The sequence below is a fragment of the Palaemon carinicauda genome, chromosome 20, assembly GCF_036898095.1.
Source record: "Palaemon carinicauda isolate YSFRI2023 chromosome 20, ASM3689809v2, whole genome shotgun sequence".
Taxonomy (NCBI): Eukaryota; Metazoa; Arthropoda; class Malacostraca; order Decapoda; family Palaemonidae; genus Palaemon; species Palaemon carinicauda.
In genome coordinates, this window is record NC_090744.1 from 115,687,574 (window position 1) to 115,705,451 (window position 17,878).

General features: G+C 42.6%; 1 protein-coding gene across 2 annotated transcripts in view; it reads right to left on the bottom strand.

Annotated features, from left to right (window-relative positions):
• The window catches only part of cin (Molybdenum cofactor synthesis protein cinnamon), a 48,622-nt gene extending 32,140 nt beyond the window's left edge, over positions 1–16,482 (bottom strand). Inside the window, exon 1 of one of the 2 annotated variants that reach the window (XM_068344210.1) lies at positions 16,238–16,482. The gene's annotated coding sequence lies outside the window, so the exon portion shown is untranslated. Of the gene's footprint in view, positions 1–2,313; positions 2,412–16,237 lie in introns of those variants that run through there. The other variant, XM_068344211.1, reaches the window with a different exon arrangement.
• Between the last annotated feature and the right edge of the window lie 1,396 nt (positions 16,483–17,878).

The following is a 17,878-nucleotide window of genomic DNA, read 5'->3' on the forward strand; positions in this document are numbered from 1 at the left end:
CTGTTGGAATTATTTGTCCCTTCCGACTGAGACAATCTGCCATGACATTCAAGTTGCCTTGGATGAACCTCGTTACTAGTGATATGTTTAGACCTTTTGACCAGGTGAGGAGGTCCCTTGCGATCTCGTACAACGTCAGTGAATGGGTCCCTCCTTGCTTGGAGATGTACGCCAAAGCAGTGGTGTTGTCCGAGTTCACCTCCACCACTTTGCCTTGAAGGAGAGACCTGAAGCTTTTCAAGGCCAGATGTACTGCCAGTAGCTCCTTGCAGTTGATATGCATTGTCCTTTGACTCGAGTTCCATATTCCCGAGCATTCCCGACCGTCTAATGTCGCACCCCAGCCTACGTCCGATGCGTCCGAGAAGAGAACGTGGTTGGGAGTCTGAACAGCCAGGGGCAGACCCTCTCTGAGGCTAATACTGTCCTTCCACCATGTCAGGCAAGACTTCATCTTCTCGGAAATGGGGATCGAGACCGCTTCTAGCGTCTTGTCCTTTTACCAGTGAAATGCTAGGTGATATTGAAGAGGACGGAGGTGTAGTCTTCCTTGAACAGTCCCTAGCATTGCACTTCCTAAATTTTGGGACTTGTGAAGGGTCAGCCATTTTGAATTGGTCAAAGGGGAATTCAAAAACTATCAAAAAGTCATCAACAAAGAATCCGTAATCAAAAAGAGTTCAAGGAATTGTGAAGAGAAAGCCTGCACAGCGAAAGCTCAAAACTAGAATAATGTACTTCACCAATTAGTTGTGAAAACAAATCCAGTTTAGCAACAGCGAGTAAGTACGTCTTGTCGGTAGCACGACAGAGAGAAAATTGAGTCTTTGTTTACATTGAGTACTGGGTATCTGGACGACAGATGGCGCTGTTGGGCACACCCGCAACCTGTGTAGCGATCGCTGGCGAGTTTTACCTTAGAGTTTTCTGTCGACCAACAGAGTTGCAGCTATTATAATCACCGGCTAAGTTAAATATTGAAAAATCTTCGTATCGCTTTTCGTACCCTGAATTTTTCGTAAGCAGAAACTTTCGTATCCAGAGGTATCACTGTAGGTGTAGAAGAAATTTTACAGCTTGCATAATCAAAACTACATAAAATGAATTAATTCATTTTAAAAATACAAGTCATAACCTTCCAAACATCCTGACTATTTTATTCATGATAGGTAAAGTTGGTATAAAATAGAAATAAAAAGGGATTTTGACAAAGGAAAAATCTATTTCTGGGGAGATACCTGTGACGCCCGGTGAAAAGGGTCCTTCCTTACACTTTTCTGATATAAATACTTCCAAATATACCAGAGAAAGTTAAAGTATGGAATGCAGAGGTTACTACCCAGTGGGCGTCGTGTATAAAGCAGGGGCGTGTGAAAACCACTATTCACAGGCTGTCTTCCATTTAGATAATTCCTTCATCAAAGGGAAGGGCCGTAACAGAGGCCCTAGCTACCTTACCTGAGCCACTCTACAGACGCCCGACGCTAGCGACATCTAGCGCAGACTTCCGCAGTGGCAGCTTATTTCTCGACCTTTTGCTCAACCGTGAACTTGACCTTCCAAAATTTAATCATTCACAGCTTTTTCAATAACAGTTAATCCCTGCAAGTTTCATTACTCTATGATTAAAATTGTGTCCAGGAAGCTGTTCACAAACACCCACGCACAAACGGGGTAAAACATAACCTCCTTCCAACTTAGTTGGCGGAGGTAAAAATTAACATGTTGCAAAGCTCCCCATTCATTTTACCGAAAACCACCTAATACTTCTCATGAGATCTAACTCTGATTCCTAATATTGACAATACCTTCAACTTACCAAAGAAAACACAGGAACATAGTAGTCACCTTCTACACTATCGTAAATATCATTAAATATTTCAACACTGGTAACAAGGGAAAGGAATATTCCACTTGGTTAATAATGGAATACATTTCAAAATAGATTACAGTACAGTACTGTATGCAATCTACACCAATTCATTTTAATAAGAACTATATAATTCTCATACTTTGACTACATTCAATCATATTAGACAGAGCAAACGAAAATATAAATAAAAAAATTGCAAGTATTTTCCTTGTGTAGAATATATTTTTGGTAACCTACTAGTTCATTTAAAAGAATATCTTGATGAGCTAATTTTCATCACAGCTTATTAAAAATAAGTTTGCTTGTTCAACCAAGAAAGGATTGCTTATCATTACAGTAAAACCAAAGGTACCCAAACTCCTGAGAACTTTACAAAGATTTAAACCCCCACCTCCTTCTGTGGATAATATTAATTCTGTAACAAAATTTAACAACATTACCTGCATATGAGAAAGGGGGTGTCTCAAAACTGTGGAAACACTAATAATTAAACTTGTGGTTTCATTGTATTTTCTATTTGATCTCTATCTTATCAAAATATCTCTTATCTATGAGCTTATATTCAAATCTGTATCCGTTCATACTTGATTGTCATCACTACTCCAGTTTTTCTCATCAGCAATCAGCAAACATTTTCCTAGACGAATTACATACATACATATACCAAGGCACTTCCCTCAATTTTGGGGGGTAGCCGACATCAACAAATGAAACAAAAACAAAAAGGGGACCTCTACTCTCTATGTTCCTCCCAGCCTGACAAGGGACTCAACCGAGTTCAGCTGTTACTGCTAGGGTGCCACAGCCCACCCTCCCCTATTATCCACCACAGATGAAGCTTCATAACGCTGAATCCCCTACTGCTGCTACCTCCGCGGTCATCTAAAGCACAGGAGGAAGCAGCAGGGCCTACCGGAACTGCGTCAGAATCGCTCGCCATTCATTCCTATTTCTAGCACGCTCTCTTGCCTCTCTCACATCTATCCTCCTATCACCCAGAGCTTTCTTCACTCCATCCATCCACCCAAACCTTGGCCTTCCTCTTGTACTTCTCCCATCAAGACGAATTAAGTAAATATATATTGACCCTTTGAATGCATAAGCAGAAGAGACCCAGCCTATCCCTTTGAAAGAGCAAATGTCCAGCAACCCACTCTATTACCAATAAGAACAGCAAAATATGGTGTAATAATCCTCAACAAACACCAACTTCTATCTCAATTCTTCCAAAGTACCTGCTATGGTCTTCTGCCTATATCTCAAGTATGATACAGTAACATTAACCCTTTTACCCCCAATGGACGTACTGGTACGTTTCATAAAACTCATCCCTTTACCCCCATGGACATAATGGTACGTCCTTGCAAAAAAAACTGCTTTTTACATTTTTCTTTTTGCATATTTTTGATAACTTTATGAGAAACTTCAAGCATTTTCCAAAAGAATGAGACCAACCTGACCTCTCTATGACGAAAATTAAGGCTGTTAGAGAAATTTTAAAAATAAATGTTGCAAAATGTGCTTGAAATAAAAATGCCTGGGGGTTAAGAGTTGGAAAGTTCCAAATAGCCTGGGGGTAAAAGGGTTAATAGCCTTATAGGTTTTTAATACCCTTTGCATTCTGAACCTCCAAACGTCTGCGTATATTGATATTTTAGGTCAAAGGTCTACAAAATCAATTCTTTACATGAATTAACCTCTTTACTTTGAATTACTTCTGTACTTCTATACCTGTCAACCAATAAAGACTACCTCCTGTTGATTTAGTTAGCTTGTAAATGAGCAACAATTCTCTTAACCCTTTTACCCCCAAAAGGACGTACTGGTACGTTTCACAAAAGCCATCCCTTTACCCCCATGGACATACCGGTACGTCCTTGCAAAAAAATGCTATAAAAATGTTTTTTTTTCATATTTTTTATATTTTTTTTTAGAAAATTCAGGCATTTTCCAAGAGAATGAGACCAACCCGACCTCTCTATGATAAAAATTAAGGCTGTTAGAGCAATTTAAAAAAAATATACTGCAAAATGTGCTGGGAAAAAAATAACCCCCTGGGGGTTAAGGGTTGGAAATTTCCAAATAGCCTGGGGGTAAAAGGGTTAACATATTTTGGGCAATATTTCCTCTACAACCCTCTTCAGTATGTTTATTGGTAAAATCATAGAAAACAGTACAGTACTGTAGAACAATAATTACTTTGGAAAAACCGTGACTGTATATAATGGTGTTTTGAATGTTTTTGATGACAATAAATGGTGAAAACCCAATTTTGGAGTCATGATAGTTAACCTACTGCCTAAAAAACGTTCCAACAGATTAATACTAACAACATAGGTCTGATAAAGTATAGGGCATATTCCAAGGGGTGTTGAACACTTTAATGACATTAAATAGCGGAAACCTATCATAGTTTTTGAGCTATGGTGGATTGACAGTACTCTCTCCCTTGCAGCATCATGTGCAGCTTCCTAGGTGAGCATGCGCATAATAGCCGAACGTCACGCCACAGGAGAAGTCCCATACAAAGATTTTTGTACATTTTCATAAAATGAGGGATGGCTACTGACTTTAGGCTTAAGGATTATATATTGTAAAAAGAAAATACCAGCATATTTATAGTTATCAATAATATCAAGTGATATGGGATGCTGTAGTTCCACTGTGCCTATACAGAAGCCGCCAATGCTCCTGTCACATACAATACAATACTTTCCGGGAACCAACCCCGGGGTGTATGCATAGAAGCCGCAGTAGCAATAGCGCTCGATTAGGGAAAGTAAGGGGTAAAAAACTTCCCGTGTCTTCTTGTGTGTTGCCAAAACAAACATCAGAGATGGCTTGGCTCATAATCTATACTCAGGAAACAGGGAGGACTGCAAACAATCATGCCCCCTACAACATGCACAGAGTGTGTGTGGATCAACAGCCAATTTAGCCATAAACAGGTTTCAGCATTCACCCTTTCCCTGGCAAGTACAAATCACCTGCTTCACAGCCACCGCACACAACAACAGCCAGCATTCACTTTCTGAAGAGTGATAAAGATCAAAGCCTTTGTTTAGGGTGCAAAAGTATATTACGTCCATAGGAGGATAGATGTGAGCGAGGCAAGAGAGCGTGCTAGAAATAGGAATGAATGGCGAGCGATTATGACGCAGTTCCGGAAGGCCCTGCTGCTGCCTCCAATGCCTTAGATGACCGCGGAGGTAGCAGCAGTAGGGGATTCAGCATTATGAAGCTTCATCTGTGGTGGATAATGTGGGAGGGTGGGCTGTGACACCCTAGCAGTACCAGCTGAACTCGGTTGAGTCCCTTGTTAGGCTGGGAGGAACATAGAGAGTAGAGGTCCCCTTTTTGTTTTTGTTTCTTTGTCGATGTCGGCTACCCCCCAAAATTGGGGGAAGGGCCTTGGTATATGTATGTATGTATGTACTCTTTCCTGATGAAGACAAAAGTGAAAAACTGACAGGTGAATGAGAGGGGCTACTTACCTGTAAGCACCCCCTCTTAACTTTTTCAATAATAATACAAAGGACATTACAGCTCTGCTGAAGACATTTCCTTTACTTCAAAGGACCTAAGCTTTGTAGACGTGTAGGAACAATTAAAGTACAGTATCATAATTTTCATAGTAACTATATAATGGCCTATCCCTGCAACTTAGTCCTCAGCTATGACCCACTGCAGAAGGTTTGTAGATTGGCAGAAGCAAGCTGGTTTAGGCATAGAAAAAGTTTGCCGTTTCCAATCCTATTAAATTCGTCTTGGTTTTAGTTTCATAAAATATTCAGAGCCGAATTTCTATGAACATAATCAAATATAACCCTACTACAGCAACAGTTTGAACACCATTACCTACTTTGGAGTTTAAGAATAATTTGGATACCCACTTTTACAGAAATACTAATTTTTCTGTTTTGGTTTTGGTCACAATGACAGAAGACCCTGAGAACAGTTCATGAAATTCCCGACAGGCAAAATTTTATTTCCCATTTTTTTTTATATATATTATTAGTTCTAGAACTGCACCCATTTGTAAACTCCAATCAGAACTTTTTCCTGTCATGTGAATTTCTTTTCGTCGACCTCCGCAATTTCTATACAAGCTCCAACCTTTTAATACAAGCTCATTTCCCAATTATTCCACAAATTTGAAACAGTTCTATGACAATACAGTATGTAAGAAATATGACAGTATTAATGGCATCCAAAACATGTGCATATTTCTATTATGGAGGAAATAAGAAGTCTTACTTGTGTTTTTACGGGTATTTTGAATGGGTTTGATGTCATTAATTGCCAAAAATACTGTATGTATTTTTCAAGTCTTATGGATGAGTTAAACTAGGATATATACCTGAAAAATCCGGTTTCAGGGAGGTAAACACAGAGTTGAGACAGTCTTAGGGTATGCTATGGATACGACAGTCTATGGGGGGGTCACCGGCCCCTCCTGCTGGTAGTCAAGTAATTATGGATACAGCTCCTAGGTTAGGTTAGGTAGTGGTTTTGTATTTATTTCCCATTTAAAATTTGTTTTTTCAGACATATCTATTGGAATTTTAAAACTACTAAAATTATTTGCATTGATGTTGTTACTGTTTTTAAAATATTTTATTTTAATTGGTAATTTTTCCTCAGATCGTTTATCTATTTCCTTATTTCCTTTCCTCACTGGGTTATATTTCCATGTTGGAGCCCTTGGGCTTATAGCATCTTGCTTTCCCAACAATAGTTGTAGCTTAGCTAATAATAAATAATAAATAATAAAATAATAATAAATGATAATAAACAATAATAATAATAAATAATAATAATAATAATAATAATTAAAGTGAGTAAATATTTACTGTGGCACAATCTTCCTAATGAGGAAAAATGTTATTTTTATTAATAAAATAAATTTTTGAATATACTTACCCGATAATCATGTAGCTGTCAACTCCGTTGCCCGACAGAATTCTATGGAGGGATACGCCAGCTATCACAATACTAGAAGGGGGTGTACTCACCAGCGCCACCTGTGGCCAGGTACTCAATCATTTGTTGTTTACACCTCCTCAATTATTCCTCGGTCCACTGGTTCTCTCTGGGGAGGAAAGGGAGGGTCGATTAAATCATGATTATCGGGTAAGTATATTCAAAAATTTATTTTATTAATAAAAATAACATTTTTCAATATTAAACTTACCCGATAATCATGTAGCTGATTCACACCCAGGGAGGTGGGTGAAAACCAGTGTACATGATTAAAGGATAGCTAAGTATCCCCAAATTTCATATAACAGTTATCTCAAATAACAATGAAATAATAAGTACCTGGTAAGGAAGTCGAATAGAACCGTTACTCTGCCTTTTATTTAAAGTTCGTCTTCCTTACTGAGCGCAGCGTTCCTCTTGGAGGCTGAATCAACCCAAAGGTGCCAAAGTACAAGGGGTTGCAACCCTACTAAAGGACCTCTACCAAACCTTTAACCCAGGCGCTTCTCAAGAATGAATAGACCACCCGCCAAATCCAAGGATGCGGAAGGCTTCTTAGCCTACCGTAACAACCATAAAAACAACAATAAAAGTATTCAAGAGAAAGGTTAAAAAAGGTTATGGGATTATGGGAATGTAGTGGCTGAGCCCTCACCTACTACTGCACTCGCTGCTACGAATGGTCCCAGGGTGTAGCAGTTCTCGTAAAGAGACTGGACATCTTTCAGATAAAATGATGCAAACACTGACTTGCTCCTCCAATAGGTTGCATCCATAATGCTTTGCAGAGAACGGTTTTTATTAAAGGCCAACGAAGTAGCAACAGCTCTTACTTCGTGGGTCCTTACCTTCAGCAACGCAAGGTCTTCCTCCTTTAGGTGAGAATGTGCTTCTCTGATCAGAAGCCTTATATAGTACGAAAGCCCATTCTTGGACATGGGTCTCGAGGGTTTCTTGATGGCACACCATAAGGCTTCTGACTGTCCTCGAATAGGTTTAGACCTCTTCAGATAATATTTGAGAGCTCTGACAGGGCAAAGAACTCTCTCTAGTTCGTTACCTACCATGTTGGAGAGGCTAGGTATTTCGAACGATCTAGGCCAAGGACGTGAAGGAAGCTCGTTCTTTGCTAGGAATCCAAGCTGAAAAGAACATGTAGCTGATTCGGTTGTGAAACCAATGTTCTTGCTGAAGGCATGAACCTCACTGACTCTCTTAGCTGTGGCAAGGCAAACGAGAAAAGCAGTCTTGAGGGTAAGATCCTTGAAGGAAGCTGACTGGAGAGGTTCGAACCTAGATGTCATAAGGAACCTTAAGACTACGTCCAGATTCCAGCCTGGAGTGGAAAGACGACGTTCTTTAGACGTCTCAAAAGACTTGAGAATGTCTTGAAGGTCCTTGTTGGAAGACAGGTCCAAACCCCTATGGCGGAGGACTGAGGCCAACATGCTCCTATACCCTTTAATTGTAGAAGTAGAAAGGGATCTCTCATTCCTAAGATGAATCAGGAAGTCAGCTATTTGGATCACAGAGGTATTGGTAGAGGATATTGAATTGGCTCTACACCAGCTTCGGAAGACCTCCCACTTAGACTGGTAGACTCTACGAGTGGAAATTCTTCTAGCTCTGGCAATCGCACTGGCTGCCTCCTTCGAAAAGCCTCTAGCTCTAGCGAATCTTTCGACAGTCTGAAGGCAGTCAGTCGAAGAGCGTGGAGGTTTGGGTGCAACCTGTCTACGTGTGGTTGACGTAGAAGGTCCACTCTTAGAGGTAGAGTCCTGGGGAAGTCTACTAGCCATTGACGTACCTCTGTGTACCATTCTCTTGCAGGCCAAAGGGGAGCAACCAGCGTCAACCGTGTCCCTTCGTGCGAGACGAATTTCTGCATAACTTTGTTTATGATCTTGAACGGAGGGAATGCGTACAGGTCGAGATGGGACCAGTTCAGAAGGAAAGCATCTACATGAACCGCTGCAGGGTCTGGAACAGGGGAACAATAAAGCGGAAGTCTCTTGGTGATGGAGGTGGCAAACAGGTCTATGGTAGGCTGACCCCACAACGTCCAAAGTCTGTTGCACACACTCTTGTGGAGGGTCCATTCCGTGGGAATGACCTGATTCCTTCTGCTGAGGCGATCCGCTGAAACATTCATATCGCCCTGGATGAACCTCGTGACCAGAGTGAGGTTTAGACCTCTTGACCAAATGAGGAGGTCCCTTGCGATCTCGTAAAGGCTCCTCGAATGGGTCCCTCCTTGCTTGGAGATGTAAGCCAAGGCTGTGGTGTTGTCTGAATTCACCTCCACCACTTTGCCTAGCAGGAGGGACTTGAAGTTCAACAGGGCAAGATGGACTGCTAACAGTTCCTTGCAATTGATGTGGAGTAATCCTTGTTCCTTGTTCCACACTCCTGAGCATTCCCGTCCGTCCAAGGTCGCACCCCAGCCCGAGTCCGATGCATCCGAGAAGAGAAGAAGATGGGGGGTCTGGATGGCCAATGATAGACCCTCCTTGAGAAGAAGATTGTGCTTCCACCACCGGAGAGTGGTCTTCATCTCTTGGTTGATAGGGATAGAGACTGCTTCTAGAGTCGAGCCCTTGTCCCAATGAGCTGCAAGATGGAATTGAAGAGGGCGGAGGTGGAGTCTCCCCAGCTCGACAAACAGGGCCAGAGATGAGAGGGTCCCTGTGAGACTCATCCACTGTCTCACTGAGCAATTGCTCCTCTTCAGCATGCTCATGATGCACTGTAGGGCTTGGTTTATCCTGGGGGCCGATGGAAAAGCCCGAAAATCCCGACTCTGAATCTCCATTCCCAGATACACAATGGATTGGGAGGGAATGAGTTGAGATTTCTCTAAATTGACTAATAGACCTAGGTCTCTGATTAGATCTAAAGTCCAAGAGAGGTTCTCCAGACAACGACGACTCGTGGAGGCTCTCAACAGCCAGTCGTCTAGGTAGAGGGAGGCTCTGATGTTCGATAAGTGCAGGAATTTCGCTACATTCCTCATCAGATGAGTAAAGACCAAAGGAGCTGTGCTTAGGCCAAAACACAGGGCTTGGAACTGATAGACAACCTTTCCGAAAACGAATCTCAGGAAAGGTTGGGAGTCTGGATGAATGGGAACGTGAAAGTATGCATCTTTCAAGTCCAATGAGACCATCCAGTCCTCCTGTCTGACCGCTGCTAAGACCGACTTGGTCGTCTCCATTGTGAACGTCTGCTTGGTGACATACTCGTTGAGAGAGCTGACGTCCAGCACCGGTCTCCAACCTCCTGTCTTTTTGGCCACAAGAAAGAGACGGTTGTAGAAGCCCGGGGATTGATGGTCCCGGACTATAACCACTGCCTTCTTCTGCACAAGTAGCGACACCTCCTGTTGCAAAGCTAGCCTCTTGTCCTCTTCTTTGTAGTTGGGAGAGAGGTTGATGGGCGATGTGGTCAGAGGCGGTTTGAGGCAGAATGGAATCTTGTAACCGTACCTCAGCCAACTGACAGACTGTGCGTCTGCACCTCTCTTCTCCCAGGCTTGCCAGAAGATCTTGAGCCTGGCACCTACTGTTGTCTGGAGAATCTGAGAGTCAGTGTTTTCCCTTGGATGTCCTGGGTCCTTTCTTAGACTTGCCCCTGTGAGAGTCTGGACGGGAGCTTCCTCGGCTGGGGGCTCTACCACGAAAGGGCGGTATGAACCTAGTGGCCGGGGTATCAGCCACTGGAGAGCGATAAGTCTTGGGGACAGAGGTGGTAACCTTAGACTTACGAGCCGATGAAGCTACAAGATCGTGCGTGTCCTTCTGTATCAGGGCAGCCGACAAGTCCTTAACTAGCTCCTCTGGAAAGAGGAACTTAGAGAGTGGAGCAAAAAGGAGCTGAGACCGCTGGCACGGTGTAATGCTGGCTGAGAGGAAGGAACACAGTTGTTCTCTTTTCTTCAACACCCCTGATACAAATAACGACGCTAGCTCACCCGATCCATCCCTGATAGCCTTATCCATGCAGGACATAATTAACATGGCAGAGTCTTTGTCCGCAGGAGATGTTTTCTTGCTGAGGGCTCCCAGGCACCAGTCGAGAAAATTGAACATCTCGAAAGCTCTGAACAACCCTTTCAGAAGGTGATCCAGGTCTGAGAAGGTCCAACAAACCTTCGAGCGTCTCATCGCAGTCCTCCTAGGCGAGTCCACCAGACTTGAGAAGTCAGCCTGGGCAGAGGCAGGAACTCCCAAGCCTGGTGCTTCCCCTGTGGCATACCAAACGCAACCTTTCGATGCGAGCTTCGTTGGAGGGAACATGAAGGAAGTCTTGCCCAGGTGTTGTTTAGACTGAAGCCAATCCCCTAAGATCCTTAAGGCCCTCTTGGAGGATCTAGCTAGGACAAGCTTAGTATAGCACGACTTAGCTTGTTGCACGCCTAGCGAAAACTCAGATGGAGGAGAGCGGGGAACAGCAGAGACGAAGTGGTCAGGGTAAAGCTCCCTGAGTAGAGCCAAGACCTTTCTAAAATCAACAGACAATGGAGAAGGCTTAGACTCCTCCACGTCTGATGAGGGATCAAGATGTGCCTCCTCATCATCCGACACTTCATCAGCAGAAGGTAGCGAAGCAAAAGGACCAGAATGCTGAACCGCAGAGTCAGAATGGGCAGGAACAACAGCAGAGGTTACCTCAACTTGAGGGAAAACCTGAGGTTCAGACTGCATAGGTTGAACAACAGTCGGAGCAGAAGGCAGGTGCAAGGGTGAAGGAGGATGACTCCTAGCAAGAGTTGCACCCAAGGAATGCACCAGCTGAACGGAGGACGGAGGCGGAGTAGTCCGTTCCTGTTCCTGTGGTATGAGTGGAGCGTGAAGAGACCGAGGCTGTGCAGAACAAGGTAAAGATCCCGCAAGCAGAGATGTCTGAGGAGCAGGAGCAGGGTGCACGGGTAGAGCTCGGTGCAGCAACTGAGGAGACTGACTCACAGGTGGAAGAGGTTGTTGTACTTCCACCGAGAGTTGCACCGCCGGTGGAGCAGCCAGGGGAGGAGGAGGAAGAGTGGAGTAATCCTCCTGATCCCAAACCGAAGGTTGCCTTAAAGAAGGCTGATGCTGAACAACACTGGGAACAGTGAACACAGAAAGTGGTTCAACCTCGTATGCCTGGCAGATGGAGCTGCGACTGGGTGCAGCGAGTGCAGGAGGTTGGTGCACCACCGGTGCAGGTGGGTGCAGCACAGGCTGAACGGGTGCAGAAGGTTGGTGCACCACCGGTGCAGGAGGGTGCAGCACAGGTTGAACGGGTGCAGGAGGTTGGTGCACCACCGGTACAGGCGGGTGCAGCACAGGCTGAACGGGTGCAGGAGGTAGGTGCACCACCGGTGCAGGCGGGTGCAGCACAGGCTGAACGGGTGCAGGAGGTTGGTGCACCACAGGTGCAGGAGGAGCAACACTCTCAGCACGACACTCACGCATCAGGTCCGACAGCTGAGCTTGCATGGACTGAAGCATAGACCACTTGGGATCAGCAGAGACAGTGGCAGGCTGAGGTAAAGCCATAACAGTGGTTGCACCACCGGTGCAGCTCTGTTGTACCTTACTCCTCTTGGGCGGAGTACAGTCGCTAGATGACTGAGGCGAGTCAGAGCTGAGCCAACTACTGCAACCTGGCTGAGCACTCGATGGCTGGACTCTGCGTTTAAGCGGTCTAGAGACCTGAGACCAACGTTTCTTCCCCGAGGGAAGATCAGCGGACGAGCGGAAGACGGGCTCAATCGTCTGCAAGTGGGAGTGACGGTCTGTGGAAGACACGCCCGCAACCACTGAGGATAATTCTGTGCGCCTAACAAGGCCTGCCGAACCCTTATGCCCTTCGACATTGCTTCTCCCCTGGGCTTGGGAGCTTGCAAGAGGTCCCGGACTGGGAGAACGACTGGCTCGCACAGAAAAATCCCCACGCACCACACTGGCACTAACACTAGTACAAGGCACTGCACCGACACTAGCACTCGTCACAGCACTGGCACTAACTTCACCCACTGCACTCTTGGCCTTCAACTCTTTCACTTCGGCCATCAGAGACTTATGGTCACTTACCACTGACTCTACCTTATCGCCTAAAGCCTGAATAGCGCGTAAAACCACTGACATATCAGGCGGAGGGCACACAGTAGGATCGGGGGTAGCCACTACAGGGGTAGGATCAGGTTGGGGATCATGAGATGAGGAAAATAAAGAAGAGTGAGACGAACTCCTCCTAGCTCTAATTCTCTCTAACTTAGAAGAATACTTCAAAAGTCGGACAAAATCCAATTCCGAAAGTCCGGCGCATTCCTCACATCGATTTTCTAACTGACAGGGTCTGTCCCTACAGTCAGAACAAGCGGTGTGAGGATCTACCGAGACCTTCGGAATACGCCTATTGCAAGACCTACATCGTCTATGGGAGGGGGCTTGCGAAATGTCAGACATTTTGTTTTCAAGAGAAGTCAAAGGGAGATCCAAAAAACAAGCAAAAAATCGTTAACCGTTAAACTGAATTAAATAAAAGCTATCTAGCTAATATCTGAAGGTTTCTAGTAATGCGACAGCCGTAAATCAAAGAGAATACATCACCAAATAAGCGAGAATAAACTCGAAGACCATGAGCGTATCCCAGAACGTCTAGCCGGAGGCACGACAGAGGAATAATTGAGGAGGTGTAAACAACAAATGATTGAGTACCTGGCCACAGGTGGCGCTGGTGAGTACACCCCCTTCTAGTATTGTGATAGCTGGCGTATCCCTCCATAGAATTCTGTCGGGCAACGGAGTTGACAGCTACATGATTATCGGGTAAGTTTAATATTGAAAATGAGAAGTGTTCATAGTGTATATAAAGGTACTTTGAACTATTCCGATGCAAATAATTGGGGGAAACCATACTGTTCAAATTTTAGAGGTTTTAAAACTTCAAAAGTTGTCTGAAAAAAAAAAAAAAATTTAACAGACACAAGAACACCACCTAACCTAAGGTTCCACACCTACCATAATCCTTGCCTACTTACCTATCGAGGTGGGGGGGAGGGAATCTATGAATCTATACCCACTTAACCCTTTTACCCCCAAAGGACGTACTGGTACATTTCACAAAACTCATCCTTTTACCACCATGGACGTACTGGTACGTTTCACAAAACTCATCCCTTTACCCCCATGGACGTACCGGTACATCCTTGCAAAAAACTGCTATTTACATTTTTTTTTTTTTGCATATTTTTGATAATTTTTTGAGAACCTTCAGGCATTTTCCAAGAGAATGAGACCAACCTGACCTCTCTATGATGAAAATTAAGGCTGTTAGAGCAATTTAAAAAAAAATATACTGCAAAATGTGCTTGAAAAAAAAATAACCCCTGGGGGTTAAGGGTTGGAAATTTCCAAATAGCCTGGGGGTAAAAGGGTTAAACTTCCATATCCTTATCTTACCCTAAGACTAGGTCTTACCCGTGTGTTTGCTTCCCAATTGGCTTTACTCCTCGCAAGGTAACACTAAATCATATTTCTTTAATTGTAAAAATATCCTCATATCATAGAGACAAAAAAAAAAAAAATTTCTTCATAGAGAAAATCAACTTAACGATAACAAGTAATAAAACATGTTTACGCCTGTCGCAATTTTAAGATTTAATAATAATGAAACTTCAATCATCATCATCATCTCCTCCTCCACCTATTGATGCAATGAACCTTGGCTAGATTTCGCCACTCATCTCTATCTTGCCCGTAATTAAAAATAAATGCAGTAGTCTATGGAAACATCATTGCTTGGCGACCTGCTAGAGTTAGGGTTCGTTACCCGCTTAAGCTAAAGTTTTTAAAGTGCCTGCAACCCCACCAGCCTTACAAGCTATGGATAAGCCTATAGGTCTATGTGTTGAGCCAACGGCAGCCATTGCCTGGCCCTCCCTGGTCCTAGCTTGTGTTGAGAGAGGCTTGGATGCTGATAATATGGATACCTATATATATGGTTAGTCTCTACGACATTGTCACTGTCCCTTGCCTCTGCCATTCATGAGTAACCTTTAAACCTAAGGGTTCGTTGTCAGTCCCTTGCCTCTGCCATTCACGAGGTCCCTTTGGTGGACCAACCAAGAAATGCCGAGACCCTTGTGCCCTTGATACAGTGATTCCTGGAAAGGATACAAAGATCTCACCACTGCGGGGTATGTGCAGCCTCACTGTGAAAGGCTGTGGCGGGCTATCAGGAGTTACGTTCTTTGAGGCGGAATTCAAAAAGAATATTTTATTCAATATTTATCTCGTTATGTCTTTATCCGCAAGGTAAAAATGATTATAATACGTATTTTAATGTTCAGTTTTGTTTTTTCAGTAATTAGCAAACTAAAGTGTGCTTATTTTTCCAGCACAAGAGGTCCGAGCACTTACATAATTTCCTGCTTCAAGCCGCCAAACTGTACCCCCACCCATCTACGTCTACGACAGGGTCAGTGACAGTTCTTCCCTTGTCAACGGAAGACCCTCAGCCTTCGACCTCCCAAACTTAAGGTAAGGATTAATTTGTGAATTGTGATTTCGTTTTAGTTTGTGACCTGGGAAGGGGGTCCGGGGTTGAGACCTGGAAGGGTTTTGACCTGGGAAGGGGGGCCGGGGGTTGCACCAGGCTAGGGGGCTGTGACCTGGGAAGGGGGTCCGGGGGCTTGCCCCCGGCAGGAGCTGTGACCTGGGAAGGGGGTCCGCCCCGGTCAGGGGTTGTGACCTGCGAAGGTTTGTGACCTGGGAAGAGGGGTCCGGGGGCTTGCTCCCGGCTAGGGGCTGTGACCTGGGAAGGGGGTCCGGGGGCTTGCCCCAGCTAGGGGTTGTGACCTGGGAACTACAAGGTTAGGTTAGGTGGGTTTGTTAGGTTCTGTACCCTTTAACAAATCTCAAATGTGTTAAATAATCATGTTTGGTCTATGTTCAGCCACTTAGATGATCAATATATTTTTCCAAATAATTATCTTGTTCTTATTTTGCATTTCTGACCATTATTATTGCTACAAATCACTCGTTAATATTTCCGCACCCTAAAAATCATGGTTTCCCCCTGGGGTCCCCCATAATTGTCGGTAATTTTGTATATTATTCTATGGTAATGTAACCTAGGAAAAAAACTACTGTTTCTTACAGAAAATATTACGATCTCTTCAAAAATGACACTCGTTTCCGTCGCAAATGAATAGTTTCAGAAATATATATATACATCTATATCCTACGATAATGGGGGACCCCCAGTGGGAACTCGGGGTTTTGGGTGGGGAAAACATACTGGGGAAACGATATATAATGGTTCACGTATTTGGCTAGAAATTAAAAGTATCATATATTTACAATATTTAATATACAATTAATAAGTTTTAATTACCTATATTATGGAAATTGACGAAGTTTCATGAAATAGCGACTAGAATTCCACTTGTGTATTGATAATAATCTTCACTGGCTCTTGCTTCCTTATTAAATTATAAACTCCACAACAACTGATAGTTGACAGACCGGAATTTATCAGAATTAACTCAGAATTATTACTACACAAAAAATGACAGTCATAGACTGGAAAAGTCACTGGATTCAACTGGTTCCTGAACTGGCTCCTTCGGAATTTCTGTCCAGTCAAGTAGTAGTTTTGCTACGTCATTGCCTTTGTAAGAGCTACCCAAGTTATTCCAATTTCCAAGTTTATGTTCCTAACTTTGTCTTAAATATTGTTTTAATATATAACTTTTTTAGCTTTTCATACTCTATAAATAAAATTCTATATTTAAAGATGTTTTTTTCGTTATTTATCTCAAATAGTAATAGGTATCTTATATGATTTCCATGTTTATGTTCCTAACTTTGTCTTAAATATTGTTTTAATATATAACTTTTTTAGCTTTTTATACTCTATAAATAAAATTCTATATTTAAAGATGTTTTCTTCGTTATTTATCTCAAATTGCAACAGGTTTCTTGTGTGGTTTCATTAAGAAAATATAGTCATTAGCAACCTTAGTTATTCCAATTTCCAAGTTTATATTCCTAACTTTGTCTTAAATATTGTTTTAATATATAATTTTTTAGCTTTTCATACTCTATAAATAAAATTATATATTTAAAGATGTTTTCTTCGTTATTTATCTCAAATAGCAACAGGTTTCTTGTGTGGTTTCATTAAGAAAATATAATCTTACTTAGTTCTCGTAGTTATTCCAATTTCCAACTTTATGTTCCTAACTTTGTCTTATATATTGTTTTGATTTATATTTTTTTAGATTTTCATCCTCTATAAATAAAATTATATATTTATAGATTTTTCTATTCGTTGTTTATCTCGAATAATAACAGGTTTCTTATGTCGTTTAATTATGAAAATATAATCTTACTTATTTCTCACAGTAATTATAATTTTTAGTCTACTGATAAAATGGTTATAGTTACACCAGTTCTGAAAGGAGATCTCGATTATAGGCATTAAATTCATATAGGCCTATTTCGAATCTATCCTTCCTATCAAAATTGCTAGAATACGTAATTCTTGAACAACTGGTTTGCTAATTGGGCAATCGAAGCATTGTCTACTTTCGACAAAGTTGTGCATAAATTGGTATTAAATAATTTACGATATATTGGTATTGATGATGGATTGGAGCTTTTGGGTAGGCCTACCTAAAAGATTAATTGGTTGTTAGAAACTTTAGTGTACGAATTGGAAAATCTCATATAAACCATCAAGAGAAGGGGTACTTCTAGGGAAGTGTGGACTATCCTACTATGTCCAATCCTATTTTGTGTCTATAATTGTCTATTCAAAGTAGTATATAGGTATAGAGTACAGTTCTAGATATGTATGGATATTACACAATTAAAATCACGTTCTTATTATTGTTATGGGATTTTATAACCTGGTTTTGTGTGTGTGTGTGTGTGTGTGTCTTATAACATCCCTGACTCTTGAGGATTGCTGTTAAAAGTGATAATCATCATCTCCTCCTACGCTTGTTGACGCAAAGGGCCTCAGTTAGAT